Source organism: Carassius gibelio, chromosome B19 (genome assembly GCF_023724105.1).
Source record: "Carassius gibelio isolate Cgi1373 ecotype wild population from Czech Republic chromosome B19, carGib1.2-hapl.c, whole genome shotgun sequence".
Taxonomy (NCBI): Eukaryota; Metazoa; Chordata; class Actinopteri; order Cypriniformes; family Cyprinidae; genus Carassius; species Carassius gibelio.
In genome coordinates this window covers 27,441,388-27,447,421 of record NC_068414.1, presented here as the reverse complement: position 1 = coordinate 27,447,421, position 6,034 = coordinate 27,441,388, and positions in this window count along the sequence as shown.

Genomic DNA, 6,034 nt, shown 5'->3' with positions numbered 1-6,034 from the left:
ATAAGACAAAGCCACTGTGTTTGTGACAAGCACAGGTGTGTGTGTGTGTTACATTACTCGCATCCGCAGCTGCGCTGTCCCTTTTATGGCTCGTCAGTCGCCACAATGACAGCTTTTTTTCTAATGTCAGACACCATTCTATCATTAACTTGCCTGACCACGTATAACAAGGCTTTGGGGAATCACACTTGATGTGGTGAGATTGCCTTTGGAATGCAACAGTCCCAAACACACTGTCATCTAGATGATTTATCTGTCTATATAGTTATTCATAGAGCAAAATGCTTATTTTAGTAGTTAACGGTAAGTATATGATTTTTTATTCAAATGTAAATGTAGAATTGTATATTGTATACAATAATGTATAATGTATATTTTTGACTATGGCGTAAAATAGGTTACATTCTCCTCTAGCACAGATTTCACATCATTCATCCATCTGCATTAGATTAACAATATTTGAATTTGAATATGAATAGAAATAAGTCATTCATTTGCATCTTTAACTGTAGGTTCCATTAAGCTCTTGCTGATGTAAAGGGACAATGATGGTGTCAGGTTCTGGACAAGCAGACTATTTTCAGCCAGGGGGAAGGGAATAAGGTTGCAACTCATTGTTCAAGAACAAATAAAACAGATTTAGTTTCGCTGTATTTAGATTTGCTTAATGTATTCAAAAAGGAAGAAGATATATTTTGAAAGTTTACATAAGTGAGTGCTTTATAAATCTATGATAAATAAAGTACCACGCAATTCCTCCGGTGCAGGCAGGCAGTTCACTGCAAGGTGAGGGAAGAAAATTGTTGCACAGTAATACACAGCTAGTAAGTGTATCACTCTTTTTTAAGTGCTCTGATTTGTTCGACTCGTTCATTCAATACACTCTTTTAGTTTAGGACAGTGAAGTGATGGATGAGGTAGTATATGTGTGTGAATACCAGCTATACTGCTTGTGCCACCAAGCTAATAATACTCGTCTCTTGGCTGACATTGTTTTAGCTGCTAGCCAGAGACAAAGGTCTGCATTCTGATGGATATGTAAATGTACACATTAAATGTACATGTTTTACTATTAAAATAATGATAGAAATCACACACAAATCTGTTTGTGTGTAGCTGTGGAAATGTCTGAGATCTTTGGAATGCTCAATTCTGATTGGTGAATTGCAGCATAAACCCTGCCCCACAGCTGATCCTAAAGATTTAATCAATCAATCACCTTTATTTATATAGTGTCACGGTTTGCAAGGGAGGAACTCAGGTGCAGACAGGATTTACAACACAAACAGGTTTATTTGCAAAAAGGGGAAAAACAAAAACCCACGAAGGGGAAAACAACGGCTATGTCAGAAACAAAACAACTTAACAGGACAGGATTGACATGAAAAAACAAACTCTTAAACACTAACTACAAACAAACACTCACGTTAATACAAAGACTTCTCAAAGGGGGTTACAAGGGTAAACTTCTCACAAGACTGACCAGTAGGAATACATATGTGAAACAATGAACCGACGCAAGACAGAGCACACTAGGAGATCTAAATAGGGGGAACAATCAAGACACGACAGGTGGCACAGATGGGACAATCAAGACACGACTAGGTTAACAAGGGGGGCGGGGCAAGGGAACGAGACAACACAAGCACATGGCCCAAAGACAAGGCCATGCGCTTGTACACAAAACACGGGTCTGTCATGATCCTGCCTCAAGACTAGGAAAAATCAAGGACACGAGGGCAGAATCATGACAGAACCCCTCCCTTAAGGAGCGGCTTCCAGACGCTCCTCAAGGGAACATCAAACACGGGACACGAGTGACATGACAGACTGGGACACAGACACAAACCAACAAGACATGACGAACAACAACAAGGGCAAACATGAATACACAACGGCAGGGTTGGGGTGACAAATCAAAAAAAACAAACAGGGAAGGGGAGGGGACCACAAAGTTCATGGGGGACAGACCAGGGCGGGTGGGAGGGGTAGGAATCTTAGGAGGACAGGACGAAGGCTGACGACGGGGGGTACGGGCAGGTCTGGGTGGTGAGGGGCGGGGTCTCGGGACAACTGACAGGGGACATGACAGGAGCAGACAAGGGACGCGGGGCAAGACTTACGGGACGCGGGGCAAGACTTACGGGACGCGGGGCAAGACTTACGGGACGCGGGGGGACCACAGGACACGGGGGGACATTAACGGGACACGGGGCCACATCAACGGGACACATGACTACATCAGCAGGACACAGGGCCACATCAACAGGACACGGGGCCACATCAACAGGACATGGGGAGACAACGGCTGGACACTTGGGACTTCTGGGGACAGGGTCAGGGGACAAGACAGGACTGACGGGGATTTCTAAAATTTGGACAAGACGGGACAAATAATCAGAAAAGGCTTTAGCAGCTAGGACAATTGGCATCTCCTTATGAGATGAGACCGACTGTACAAGAGTCTTTGCAGAGTCGGCCGCGGCTCTCTCCTCCGCTCTCACGACTGCCGACTTGAATACGGCTTTCTTCTTTGCCGCCTCGGGCACGCCAGCGCTCACCGCTGCTGGCTCGGGCACGTTCACCGCCGCTGGCTCGGGCACGCCCACCGCTGCTGGCTCGGGCACGCCAGCGCTCTCCGCTGCTGGCTCGGGCACGCTCACCGCTGCTGGCTCGGGCACGCTCACCGCTGCTGGCTCGGGCACGCTCACCGCTGCTGGCTCGGGCACGCCAGCTCTCTCCGCTGCTGGCACGGGCACGCCAGCGCTCACCGCTGCTGGCACGGGAGGAGACAGGGTCACAGGACCGGCAGGCCCCTTCTTCCTCCTCTTCCTCCTCGGGCGCGGTGCAGAGGCTACAGCTGGGTCAGAGGCGGGTTGGAGTTTGGTCTCGGGCAGGGCAGCCTCGGACGCCGAAGACTCTGAAGCTGACTCCCATGAAAGCCGTCTCCCTCGCTTGTTGGGGAGACTTAAGGTAGTGGGAGGTACCTCAGGATCTTGGGAGGGACCTAACTGATCCCCCAGGGTTGCCACGGCCAGGACACGACCCTCCGGGATCGCCGGCAGCTGGGTAGGTGGGGACCTCTGGGGCTCCTCCTCTCGCCCGCTCGCTCTGGAACGACCTCCCCTGGTCCCCCGGAACACCACAAGGCGAGAGCCCTCAAAACAATCTCGCTGGCTGATGCCATCCAGCATTGCCTCCTGTCTGCTGAGTTCCTTCGTGGTCGGTTCATTCTGTCACGGTTTGCAAGGGAGGAACTCAGGTGCAGACAGGATTTACAACACAAACAGGTTTATTTGCAAAAAGGGGAAAAACAAAAACCCACGAGGGGGAAAACAACGGCTATGTCAGAAACAAAACAACTTAACAGGACAGGATTGACATGAAAAAACAAACTCTTAAACACTAACTACAAACAAACACTCACGTTAATACAAAGACTTCTCAAAGGGGGTTACAAGGGTAAACTTCTCACAAGACTGACCAGTAGGAATACATATGTGAAACAATGAACCGACGCAAGACAGAGCACACTAGGAGATCTAAATAGGGGGAACAATCAAGACACGACAGGTGGCACAGATGGGACAATCAAGACACGACTAGGTTAACAAGGGGGGCGGGGCAAGGGAACGAGACAACACAAGCACATGGCCCAAAGACAAGGCCATGCGCTTGTACACAAAACACGGGTCTGTCATGATCCTGCCTCAAGACTAGGAAAAATCAAGGACACGAGGGCAGAATCATGACATATAGTGCTTTAAACAAAATACATTGCGTCAAAGCAACTGAACAACATTCATTTGGAAAACAGTGTCTCAATAATGCAAAATGATAGTTAAAGGCAGTTCATCATTGAATTCAGTGATGTTATCTCTGTTCAGTTTAAATAGTGTCTGTGCATTTATTTGCAATCAAGTCAATGATATTGCTGTAGATGAAGTGACCCCAACTAAGCAAGCCAGAGGCGACAGCAGCTGCTGTCTTTCAGGCCAGTAGAGGTCCTTTCTAGGTGCTGATCCACCATCATGTCTGGATACGTACTGGATCCGGATGACTGCAGTGACCCTCTGATCTGGATACAGACTGGATCTGGTGGCCACGGTGACCTCAGAACAAGAGAGAAACAGACAAATATTAGCGTAAATGCAATTCTTCTAATGATGTAGAAGGTACATGTTATGTGAAGTGTTTCCGGTTCCGGTTTACCTTATTAATGCAGCCTAAAAATCCTTTAACGGATTTGGATATTAAAAGCATATTAGTATGTTATGTGTATGCCAGGTTAAAGAAATGGGTCTTTAATCTAGATTTAAACTGCAAGAGTGTGTCTGCCTCCCGAACAATGTTAGGTAGGTTATTCCAGAGTTTAGGCGCCAAATAGGAAAAGGATCTGCCGCCCGCAGTTGATTTTGATACTCTAGGTATTATCAAATTGCCTGAGTTTTGAGAACGTAGCGGACGTAGAGGAGTATAATGTAAAAGGAGCTCATTCAAATACTGAGGTGCTAAACCATTCAGGGCTTTATAAGTAATAAGCAATATTTTAAAATCTATACAATGTTTGATAGGGAGCCAGTGCAGCGATGACAGGACCGGGCTAATATGGTCATACTTCCTGGTTCTAGTAAGAACTCTTGCTGCTGCATTTTGGACTAGCTGTAGTTTGTTTACTAAGCGTGCAGGGCAACCACCCAATAAAGCATTACAATAATCTAACCTTGAAGTCATAAATGCATGGATTAACATTTCTGCATTTGACATTGAGAGCATAGGCCGTAATTTAGATATATTTTTGAGATGGAAAAATGCAGTTTTACAAATGCTAGAAACGTGGCTTTCTAAGGAAAGATTGCGATCAAATAGCACACCTAGGTTCCTAACTGATGACGAAGAATTGACAGAGCAACCATCAAGTCTTAGACAGTGTTCTAGGTTATTATAAGCAGAGTTTTTAGGTCCTATAATTAACACCTCTGTTTTTTCTGAATTTAGCAGTAAGAAATTACTCGTCATCCAATTTTTTATATCGACTATGCATTCCATTAGTTTTTCAAATTGGTGTGTTTCACCGGGCCGTGAAGAAATATAGAGCTGAGTATCATCAGCATAACAGTGAAAGCTAACACCATGTTTCCTGATGATATCTCCCAAGGGTAACATATAAAGCGTGAAGAGTAGCGGCCCTAGTACTGAGCCTTGAGGTACTCCATACTGCACTTGTGATCGATATGATACATTTTCATTCACTGCTACGAACCGATGGCGGTCATATAAGTACGATTTAAACCATGCTAATGCACTTCCACTGATGTCAACAAAGTGTTCAAGTGTATGCAAAAGAATGCTGTGGTCAATTGTGTCAAACGCAGCACTAAGATCCAATAAAACTAATAGAGAGATACACCCACGATCAGATGATAAGAGCAGATCATTTGTAACTCTAAGGAGAGCAGTCTCAGTACTATGATACGGTCTAAATCCTGACTGCAAATCTTCACATATACCATTTTTCTCTAAGAAGGAATATAATTGTGAGGATACCACCTTTTCTAGTATGTTGGACAGAAAAGGGAGATTCGAGATTGGTCTATAATTAACTAGTTCTTTGGGGTCAAGTTGTGGTTTTTTTATGAGAGGCTTAATAACAGCCAGTTTGAAAGTTTTGGGGACATATCCTAATGACAATGAGGAATTAATAATAGTCAAAAGAGGACCTATGACTTCTGGAAGCACCTCTTTAGGAGCCTAGATGGTATAGGGTCTAACATACATGTTGTTGGTTTAGATGATTTAACAAGTTTATACAATTCTTCCTCTCCTATAGTAGAGAATGAGTGGAACTGTTCCTCATGGGGTCTATAGTGCACTGTCTGATGTGATACTGTAGCTGACGGCTGGATGGTTGCAATTTTATCTCTAATAGTATCGATTTTAGAAGTAAAGTAGTTCATAAAGTCATTACTGCTGTGGTGTTGGGAAATGTCAACACTTGTTGAGGCTTTATTTTTCGTTAATTTAGCCACTGTAT